The 11,248-nt window shown below is 41.6% G+C and overlaps 1 protein-coding gene and 1 pseudogene across 2 annotated transcripts in view; both read left to right on the top strand.

The window, feature by feature from the left end:
* Cadps2 (calcium dependent secretion activator 2) overlaps nucleotides 1-11,248 on the top strand; it is a 564,078-nt gene that overhangs the window by 178,667 nt on the left and 374,163 nt on the right. The window lies entirely within an intron of this gene.
* On the top strand, nucleotides 1,118-9,431 carry LOC127677194 (histone H2A.Z-like; annotated as a pseudogene).

The raw sequence follows: 11,248 nt of genomic DNA, 5'->3' as shown, positions 1-11,248 counted from the left end.
AGCTGGTGTCTATAGACTGAATGCTGGCCACTGGGAGCTGGGGCGAGGAGGAGTGGGGCTCTCGTGAGAGCTGGGTGCTAATGGCTCCTGTGATTTTTCACTACAGCTGTAGAGATGATTGTGTGGGTTTGAGAGCTGTAGCAAAGTACTTGCAGCCACAAAGCCTTGGGTTCTGTTTCTATCAATCCAAACACAGCTATCAAAAACAAGTGATATCTAGAAGTATTTATGTCTGGTACTGTAGCATTTTTTGAACCCAAAGTTCTACGATCATTACAGCTCCTCACAAATTTACATGAGGTCTTCCTTCATAGTAGACATAGTATATGAGACACTTGCCTCTCAGAATGGGACTGTGTTCTCTTTTTCCTCCTCTGCATCTTTTGGGTTTCTCTTCTTTTCATCTTCCTTTTACATTGCCTTCCCTTTCCACTGTCAAGCTTGGGCTTGGTTTTATTCCCGAGTTTAAGAAATCACCATTTCGCCAGACCGTGGTGGCGCATGCCTTTAATCCCAGCACTTGGGAGACAGAGGCAGGTGGATTTCTGAGTTCAAGACCAGCCTAGTCTGCAGAGTGAGTTCCAGGACAGCCAGGGCTACATAGAGAAACACTGTCTTGAAAAACCAAAATAAAAATAAAATAAAAAAAGAAATCACCATCTCACTGATGTAAGATATCTTTTGCTACTATGGATATTAAGTATTTAACAGTATATCTCTTGTGGCTCAAGGATTTTGAGGGAATTCTTTTAAGGTGGGCTAGAGTTTGGAGATAGGAAAGGAAGCTCAGGTCTGTGAACTTAGAAACTGGGAGCGCTGAGTGAGTGCTTCCCATACCTGATAGTAGTAAGATGGTACCCTACAGAGCTGCTTTCTTGTCAAAACAAAGCAGCAGTTTCAGTCCTGCTGTTCTAAGGCTCTGTTGTAAACAAATCTATAAAGTACTTTTATTCCAGGTTTCCTTTATTTTCTGTTTAGTAACCAAGACCAGGAATTAGCCCCTCTCTGTTAGATATTTACCATGATGTTATATATTGACTGTAGTTGAACTTTTACCTGTACTATAGGTAATGCCATTTGGTTCTTGGACACAGTAATCCAAATACATTTTTGCATGATGCGATACAAATACAAATGCCATTTTGATGACATGGTACTGGAATTTATACTATTGTGCCACAGTGCCAGTATCGTAGTGAGTTTCCTTTAGAGTTCTTTTTTTCTTTTTTTGTAAGTTTTGGTATTCTGTCAGTAGTCAGAATTTAGTTTCCTGCCCCTCAACTTATAATCAGTAGGATGTTGATTTTTTTTTTTTATAAAAACAAAATGGCTTTTCTCATCATTAATGGAATAGTTTAATATTTTTAAAAGGAAATTTTGTAGTATATTTTACCTATGATTACATGACTGAATAGTACTGATTAACCATAAACCGAAGTGATAACATCTTTTTATCTTGCTGAAGAATGTCTGTTGATGATCTGAAAACAGAAATTCTGGTCAACATCTGTTTGAAGTAGCATGAACCCTTCATTGACTTCAGTGAGACAGAGATCCGGGTGTCCTGATGGGTGCATACTTAATGTCTCTTTCCAGATATCTGCTTATTGAAACAGCAGACAAAAACCAAGAAGAGGAATATCAGTTTCTGGGGAACCATGAGAGGGGCAAAGGGGGAGTCTTCCAATGTTGTTTCTGAGACAGTCATTACAAGAGAGAAATTTCAGCCTTCCGTTTCACTGTTCATTATAAGCAACTCTTGGATTTTTTTTAAAGTGCATTTGTTTCTTTTGTAATCACTGTGATTTTCAGTGTTTAGGTCTTACTGTTGAGAAATTATTGCATTTGCTGCCATAGGAATATCTTAAAACACACCTGGTTTTCATCAAAACAAGGCTTTATTTACAGAAGCAGGTGATCTACTAGCCTGGAATCCTTGGAGCTGTTTCTCCAATATGTCTCTATTCAGGCATCACATTTTCACAGTTGCACCCAACTGTGTAGCACCTCTCCCCTCAGCTGTGCATTTTTGGCAGGTCAAGAGGACACTGTATGCCTGACCAGCTGAGGTGAAGCATTATTGATCACTAAGGTCACTCTGGTTTTAGAAACTTCTCTGCTTTTGTTATATTTCATCTCCATCTCAATTGATTGCTCTGTGTCTCTGTGGGGTGTGTGTGTGTGTGTGTGTGTGTGTGTGTGTGTGAGAGAGAGAGAGAGAGAGAGAGAGAGAGAGAGAGAGAGAGAGAGAGAGAGAGAAAGAGAGAGTTTGAAGATAGGTGGCTGCATATGTATATGCACTTCATAGAAAGGCCAGAGATTGTCCGGTACCTGTCTTGGTCACTTTCCATGTTTCTTTGAGACAGGAACGCTCATTGAACCCAGAACTCAGTGATTTAGCTTGACATCAAGCCCCAAAGATTCTGCTGTGCCTGCCTCTCCTCTTCATCTGAAATTATAGGGCCACAGTGTGGTTCAATGCACTTTGTATTTTAACGTGGGTGCTGGGAATTGGATGTTGGTCCTCCTGTTTGTGTGACAAGTACTTTCCTGTCTGAGTCATCTCCCCTGCTCCCATTAACTTAATTTTTTTGGCTGAAAATTGAACTCTGCTGTCTTTGAAAGGTTACCAACTAACTAACTAACTAATGGGGTTACTAACCCCATTCTTAGAATTTCCTCTTGTATCTGTCTGAGCTGCCAAATCCACCCTTCCACCAGGCTCCTCCCGACTGAGTTCTAAGGAGGATTCCCTCAGTCATACAGGCCTCCTGAGCTTCCTCCTGTTCTTTTCCAGCATGATACAGACTCAAGTTTCAAGTTATTTTTCCTCCGAAGTACCACTGCCTGTTTCTCCTCAACTGTTTTCGTAGTTATCATTATGTATTACCCCATGCCTGCATTTAATACTTTCGCACCGCACCAGCCGCTTACTTCAGTTGATGTGGGTTTGTTCCTACTGAAAATTAATAACCTTTAACCCCTTCCCTATTTTCTGTAGAGGATTTCTAAGCCTAGGCAGCATATCCAAATGGAGGAATGTTAAAAGGCTCAGTGTCACTACTGCACTTAAATCTCTGGACTGAGATACAGCCTTCATCCGTATAAAGTTGTTCAGGGTATTCCAGCAGTACACTACATTGGGAGCTATGCACAGGGTTATGGCTAAGAGCTTTGGCTGTTTCATTTCCTTCAAGGTGACTTGATTTCACTTTATGGAAGTATTTATGTAGAAATCAAAGTAACAATTTATACAGCGTTAAGCTTCTAGGAGCAGGATGGAAAACAGGCTTCTGGATATTAGAGATTGATTTTTTTTTAACCAGGACAAACAAAGAATGCTTCCTGAAAACATTTGAAACTGAAGTGCCTCTGGGTTTGAAAACATAATTCTCAGGACCAGCAAGATGGTTTAGTGGATAAAGGCTCATAACCCCAAGCTTGACAACCTGAGTTTGATCTCTGGGACCTACATGGTGGAAGGAGAGAATCTACTCCACAAAAGTCCCCTGTAGTAGCTTACATACACACACACACACACACACACACACACACACACACACACGAGAGAGAGAGAGAGAGAGAGAGAGAGAAAGAGAGAGAGAGAGAGAGAGCAATAAAGAACATCATTCTGTAGGAAGGAACAGAGGGAACAAGTGCTTCATAAAAAAGAGCGAATTCCCAATACAGTTTTGGACAAGGACTTAAAAGTCAGGACGCTCAGGATGCTACTGGAATAAGCAAGGTGTGGCAGTATGGCTTAGGCAATAGATAAATGGGTGAGGTGCCTCCATGGATCCATAGTCCTTGTTTGCTGTTGAAAATTTTCCATACTCCTTTTTGATCATCAATTCTCCTGTAATTTTCTTTCTCCATCATTCCAATGTAGCCATACGCTAAGGATATAGAAGAGGTTGAAATGGATCAGGAGTAGTTGAGGAACAGCGAAGAGTCAGAGTTGACCTCCCTGACTTTTTCTGGTGTGTGCCTCTAGGTTATAACAATAACATTCACCAAAATGGAAACAAACGGGTACAATTTGTGGGGTAAAAACATATATATATATATATATACATATATATGATTTACTCATAAAAATTTCTCTCACATATTCTGTTGATTTTCCTGTTGTGTTAACTTTTATCTTATTTTGCCTGCCCCATTCTTGTATTCCTGTTTGTAATGGTGCATAACTTCCAGCCTTTGAAACACATGTTACAGGTTGGAGCTTGTAAGTAATCTAGGGATGGTGGAGGTAGCTACAGCACAGTATCCAGGGTACAGTTGATTCAGTTATGTAAGTGCAAGCTCGTGTAGTCATTGCATTAACTCTGCAACATTGTCACTATTGGAACCCTATTTTTAATTTCCCGGTTTACTGGGATTGAACCTAGAGCATCATGCATTAGCAAGTATTCTATCGCTGTAGCCCAGGCAGGGCCTGAACTTGACCCACCTGAGCAGCAGGGTCTGCCAGTGTCCATGTTCTCAGAGTCAGAGTCTCAAGATGCATGCCGAAATGATGCAGCCAGGTTACTGATAAGCTTGTACACATAATTATCATAGTCCGTGGCCATTGTCCTGACTCCAACACTGACCAGCTTGAAGCTTCAGTTTTATGCAAAGGAGAAACTATTGTTATGAGTACAGTTTTGAAAGCTTGAAGTGTAAGGCCAAGGAAGAAGAAAAAAACACTCCTGCTAAAGGCATTGGCAGTGCTGACCAAGGAGTTGGCAGCTCTCTTGTGTGGAAAGCAATTATTTACTCGGGAGGTTTTGATGTGGGACGTCTTTCTCAATGAAGTTTGAAAGTGTAGCAGTTTTCATAATTCCCTTTGCTGTTGAATATTGGCTGCTTTAAGTTCAGCCATAAAACACAGATCTTCTTTTCAAAAAGAATAAATGTCCCCTCTACCATGTTACGTGCATATGTTTCCTGTCCCAGGCGAACACCTCAGAGGCATGCCGATTCCCACTTCAGTATCACCTCCACCCTGTCTTAGGGCTCACTTAGGTCAGCTTCCAGACAAAAGCCTTGAGGATCCATTGGATGTTTTCAGTGAGTCCTCCACTGGCTCAGATTTGAGATTTTAAGAATCTTATCTAACCAAAGGTCTGTTCCTTTTAGCTAGAATGCATCACATACTTGTAATCAGAACTAATATTAAGGGAGAGTAATTATGAATATTAAAGCAGTTGCTATTAGTACATAAAGTTCTGAGAAAAGTTTAAGTGCATTTCAAGTGAGCAATTGGTCTGATTTGTGCATATAAATGTTTCTTCCAGCTCACAATCTCCACCACCATCACATTTGCTAAGGAAGCTGCTAGGAAAATTAATGGATTTTAGGCAGATTGAAATTTCCAAATCAGAATGACAGAAAATAACTGAAAAAAAAAAAAAAAGCATCGCCCACACAACTCTGCAGGCCCCAGGAGAGGAGGATAGTTTCCAGTTCTGTATGCTGTGGCCTTACGATGTTATGGTTTGGATCCTAAATGTCCTTTAAAGACTCACTGTGTACAAGATGTTGTCCTCAGTTGATGGTACTGTAGGAGGGTGATGTCACTTTCCGGAAGTGGAAGACAGTTTGGCCAGGTGGGTATGCCAGTGGAGGGAGACTGAGATTCTTAGATTCTTCTCTCCTTTTGGTTCTTGTCAGTCATGGCATGGGTATCTTTCCCCATATTACTTCTGTCATGCTGTTCTGCCCTGCTACAGGCTCAGAGCAACATGACCAAGAGCCTGTAGACTGAGACCTAGAACTACGACCCCAAATAAACCTTCCAGGCATCTCATGAACCTGACAGCAGCAGGATACTGTTCCTCATACAGATATTTGAATACTAAAACAGTGGGCCAAAGATGACATTCCAAAGGGAATAATGCAGACCTCCCCCTGGTGCTGGCTTCCTACCCACTAGAAGGTGTTGAGCCCAAATAAGTGCAAAATGAGCCGTTGGAGGGTGTGTAGCCAGTGGAAGGTGGGTGCTGTCTTCTGCTGCATGAATAACAGGAAATCTATCACTAGTTTCCTTCTTGATAGTGAGGTTTTGCCTGCATAGTCAGTCAGTGGTTCTTTAATTTATTTCATTCAGTGAATACTGATTGCCTGAAAAATGGTGTGCTACCAATCCTACAGTCATTGCTCTCATGGGGCTCTCGTCCTAGTTGGAAGAAAAATAATGTGTTATGTTAGATGATTATAAGCTTATTTGAAGGGAAAAAATCACAAGAAAATGGAAAGAGAGTTGCAGTTTCATAAAGAGTTGTTACCAACGAGACAAATAGTTGAACAGGCCTTATTAGCTTCAGTTTTCACTATGACACAGACAAAAGCTTATCTGGAGGGAGTCTTAATTGGGGGATTGCCTCTATCAAATGACCTATAGGCTCATCTGTAATGCTTTCTCTTGAACTTTTAAAATTATGTTTAGGAGTGTTTTGTCTGCATGTATGCCTGTGCACCAGGTGTGTGTGTGTGTGTGTGTGTGTGTGTGTGTTGTGTGTTGCCGATGGAGGTCAGCAGAGGCTATCAGATCATTTGGGACTTGAGTTACTGAAGGTTGTAAGCTGTCATATGGGTGTCAAGAATCGAACCTGGGTTCTTTGGAAGAGCAGCCAGTGCTCTTAACTGTTGAGCCACCTCTCTAGCCCATTTCCTTGATTTTTTTAAATAGGGGTGGGAGGCCCTACCTAGTCCATCATGGGTGGCACCACTTCTGGGCTGGTGGTTCTGGAATCTGTAAGAATGCTAGTGGCTGAGTCTATGCCCATAGCACCCTGAACACACTTGATCTCATCTGATCTTGGCAGCCTAGTAGGTTTGACCTGGTGAGTGCTTGTATAGGATAAAGCTGGCTGGGAATGAGCCATGAGAACAAGCTAATAAGCAATATTCATCCATGCTTCCTGTGTCTGCTGCTCAAGTCCCTGCCACCACTTCCTTCAGGGATAGTGATGCGAAAACCTAAGCCAGAGCAACCCATTTTTCCCCAACTTGTTTTTGGTCCTGGTGTTTATCACAGCAACAGAAAAGCAAACTATGACAGACCTGACAGAACCAAATGATCCCCTGTACACAAAACCAGTTGTGTGTAATAAAGAACCAGGAGGGTCAAGAGATGCTTTTGTCCCCTGTTGGGCCCCTGAGGCATATTTAACCTGGAAGGTAAAGGCAAGTGTTAGTTGCCATTAACTTGAAGGGGGCCTTGGGCAAATTTACAGTTTCTAATTGCAGAGATTAGAACTAGTTCGAATACAGCTGTCACCTGGGAGGCTCTGCTAGTACATGACAAATACAGAGGGGGACACTCTTAGCCAGCCATTGAACTGAGCACCAGATCTTCAATGGAGGAGCTAGAGAAAGGACACAAGGAGCTGAAGGGGGTTTGCAGTGTCATAGGAGGAACAATATGAACTACCCAGTACTCCCAGAGCTCCAGGGACAAAACCATCAACCAAAGAGGCAGCAGAGGATGGCCTTGTTGGACATCAAAGGGAGGAGAGACCCTTGGTTCTGGAAAGGCTTGATGCGGCAGTGTAGGGGAATACCAGGAGAGGGTTGATTGGGGAACAGGGGGAGGGGAGATGGCTTATGGGATTTTCGGGGGGGGGGACCAGGAAAGGGGACAGTATTTGAAATGTAAATAAAGATATATCTAATTACAACAAAAAGAACTAGTTGGTAAAATGTCAACTATAGAGAGAGTATTGCCTCCTGGAAACAAAGTGCTTCTGAGAAGTTAGTCCTAACCACTGATCATTCAGCATGCTAAGTGACTTTCTCTAAAGCACTTTCAAAATGTTAGTCATCACTGTGGTGGTAGCAGTGATGCTGATGGTGTGGTGGTAAGGAAATTCAAGTTTCATAAAGGTGATGGAATTTACTACTTTCAGGTCTTTCACAGTTTAAAAGGATTAAAAGACAATAATACTGTTTTCCATACAGAGTTGCCATCTGGTGGAAAAATAACTAAGTACAATTTATTTATTTATGTTCTTATTGAATATTGTCTTCATTTACATTGTCAATGGTAAAACCTTTCCCAATATCCCCCTCCCCTAAAACCCCCCAACCCCTCCCCCTCCTCCTTTCCCCTGCCTCCACATATATGCCCCTTCACCCAACACACTCCCTCCTCCTCCCCCCCCTCAGTTTCCCTTTTTTCAGGCCTCTGTTGAGCCTTTACCTGACCAAGGACCATTCCTCCCACTGATGCCCAACAAGGCCTTCCTCTGCCACATTTTTTGGCTGGAACCATGTGTGCCCTTTGGTTGATGGTTCAGTCCCTGGGAGTCTTGGGGCAACTGGGTGGCTGAAATCATTGTTCTTCCTATGGGACTCTAAACCCCTTCAGCTCCTCTGGACCATCCTCCAGCTCCTCCATTGGGGAGCCCATGCCCAGTCCAATAGTTGGTTGTTAGCGTCTGCCTCTGTATTTGTAAGACTCTGGCAGGGCTCCTCTGGATACAACCATGGCATGCTCCTTTTGGTATACACTTCTTGTTGTCCATAGTAGTGTCGGGGTTTGTTGATTGTTTATAGGATGAATCCCTCAGGTAGGGCAGTCTCTAGGTGGCCTTTACTTCAGTCTCTGCCCCCCACATTGTCTCCCTTATTGCTCCCGTGACTCTTTTGTTCTCCTTCTTAGAGGAACCGAAGCACCCTCACTTAAGTCCTCCTCCTTCTTGAGCTGGCCGATGTTAGCCCAAAAGCTAAGTACAATTTATAAATTGGAAAAGGCGTTCAACAACAAGTGTGCAGCTCATTTCTCTTGAACTTACAGACTGCCTTTAAGACTGATTTACTTTGGCAGTCCCAATCGCGGTATAAATCGGGGTACAACAGAGGAGTGGGTGCTGGGATCTCTCTGGACAATATCCTCTTCCTCACTTGTCCGTGCTTCAGCAGAGTCCGAGTTGACTAGCTCGAGTTGTAAGGCTGGAAAGGATTCAAGAAAGGCCAAGACAAAGGCGATTTCTAGCTCCCAGCAAACCTGCCTGCAGTTCCCTGTGGGCCTTATTCATCGACACCTGAAATCTAGGACAACCAGCCATGGGTGTGTGGGCGCGATGGCTGCTGTGTATAGCGCAGCTATCCTGGAGTACCCTCGCGGCAGAGGTACTTGAGTTGACAGGAAATGCATCAAAAGACTTAAAGGTAAAGCATATTACCCCTAGTCTCTTGCAACTTGCTATACGTGGAGATGAAGAATTGGATTCTCTGATCAAGGCTACAATTGCTGGTGGTGGTATCTTTCCACACATCCACAAATCACTGATTGGGAAGAAAGTACAACAGAAGACTGTCTAAGGATGCCTGGATTCCTTATTATCTAAGGACTCTAAATATTCTTAAGAGCTGTCCAGTGTTGGTGATTCCAGTGGACTGTATCTCTGTGAAAAACACAATTTTGCCTTTTTGTAATTCTATTTAGCAACTTGGAGGCTTTAATCACCCTTCCAATCAGCCTGCTGCATTTGAATCTTAACCATATTTAAGTGTTAGTGTGGCTTCAAAGAAGCTATTGATTTTGAAGTAGTGGGTTTTGATTGAGTTGACTGTTTTTGAAAAACTGGACTTTAACTGTGATGCAGAAGTTATAGTAACAAACATTTGGTTTTGTACAGACATTATTTCTGCTCTGCTGGATAAGCTCAAGAAAGGTCATATCCCAAACTTAAAAAAAAAAAAATTTAAAAGATCGATTTACTTTACCCGACTATTTTTTTTTTTCATTTTGAATTCTGGAATTTTATTACTTAGCTGCAGATCCTTGGGTTATGAAGTGTAAATAACTTGCCATCCTCACAGTTCGTGATTTATAAGCGTGGGATCTGAGAGGATGGTAACATGCTCTCTGGTATCCTGATAATATTGTGGAAAATACAATGATTTGGCTTATATAATATTTTCTCCAGATTCTCTGTCAACATTGGCACAACAAGCTATTGCTGCTCTTTCCCTGGGAACACATGGCTTTTCCTCCTTTCAAGGTCCGATTCTTGGATGTTGTCACTGCAAATCCTGGCAGTGCCCAATGACCTATTCTTTTGTGTTTCTGCTTCGGTTTCAGTTTTAACAGCCTTAGTAGTTGGAGGGCCAAGAAGAGTTTGTCATTGGCTGAGCAAAACTTGAGCTGATCAGTAAGTTGCAAAACACTTGAAAATGCAAACTAAAGGATGTACTGTCAACCGCCACCCATAAAAAGCTTTGCAAGTCCATTTACAACCTGATGGGAGTGCCCAATTTATTATTTAAGGCTTTATATTTTTCAGATAGCATCTTTGTTCATATGGATGGGAACTCATCTTTGTCCCTACAACAGATTTGATAAGATTTTGGTAGTTTGGGGCTTTAGGTTTATTCTAAAAGTTTGAGATTTGATATATGGGATTTAGGTTAGCTCTAGGGAAGAATCCTTTGATGTGAACTCTTTTCTAGGTTGCTGTTAAATGTCTAGATGTAGCATCTCCTATCTGCGTTAGCTTTTTTAGTTAAGGGGATTATTTGTGGTCAGTTTTAAGAGACGTTTAATAAGGAATGGGATTGGTTGTTAGCGGTTTCCAGTCTTTAGGATTCACAGATGAGTAAAAGTCCTCTGCTAATATTAATTCCCCATCTTTCTAATGTGTATATACATATATGCATGTATCATATAAACATAAATATCCTTCCATCCTCTATTAAGAATGGTAGTATACCAAGCATTCATTATTAATGGCTTTATATAACAAAGAGTTGTTTGTTTTCCTCTAACTGCCAGTATGTTAAATGGATTTAGCTTTATTAAATGTATTCTCACTGCCTAAGAGGCACCTCTGTCTTCTTTCTAAGCTAGCATTGAGATCTGATTTCAGACTCTCTTGGAATGACTGTTTCAGTGTTCAGCAAGATGAGTTTGTGTACCTGTTTATCCCACTACATATAAGATAAGTGAACATAGGTTGTTATATCAGTAGTGATGACCTACTCAGAACATAATTTGCTTTGATACATGTTATTAGGAAAGGAACATATAAAGAATACTCAACAACAGACAAATGTTTCCTTTTCTTAGAATAGAAAGTGTATTCTTCAGAACAATGGGAGAGGGAACTGGGAAAGGGAGGTAAGGGGAGATTTGGTGAATGGAGAAAATGAAGCCATTGAAGTGATCTCAGAGAATCCACTGGCTGGCGCTGATTATGCAGAGTGACCCAATGTAAATATAATGTGTACTCTGCAAAAATAAGAATTGTTTTAT

The sequence above is a fragment of the Apodemus sylvaticus genome, chromosome 2, assembly GCF_947179515.1.
Source record: "Apodemus sylvaticus chromosome 2, mApoSyl1.1, whole genome shotgun sequence".
Classification (NCBI taxonomy): domain Eukaryota; kingdom Metazoa; phylum Chordata; class Mammalia; order Rodentia; family Muridae; genus Apodemus; species Apodemus sylvaticus.
The sequence above is the reverse complement of the archived record's forward strand: the minus strand, read 5'-3'. Positions and strand labels throughout refer to the sequence as shown.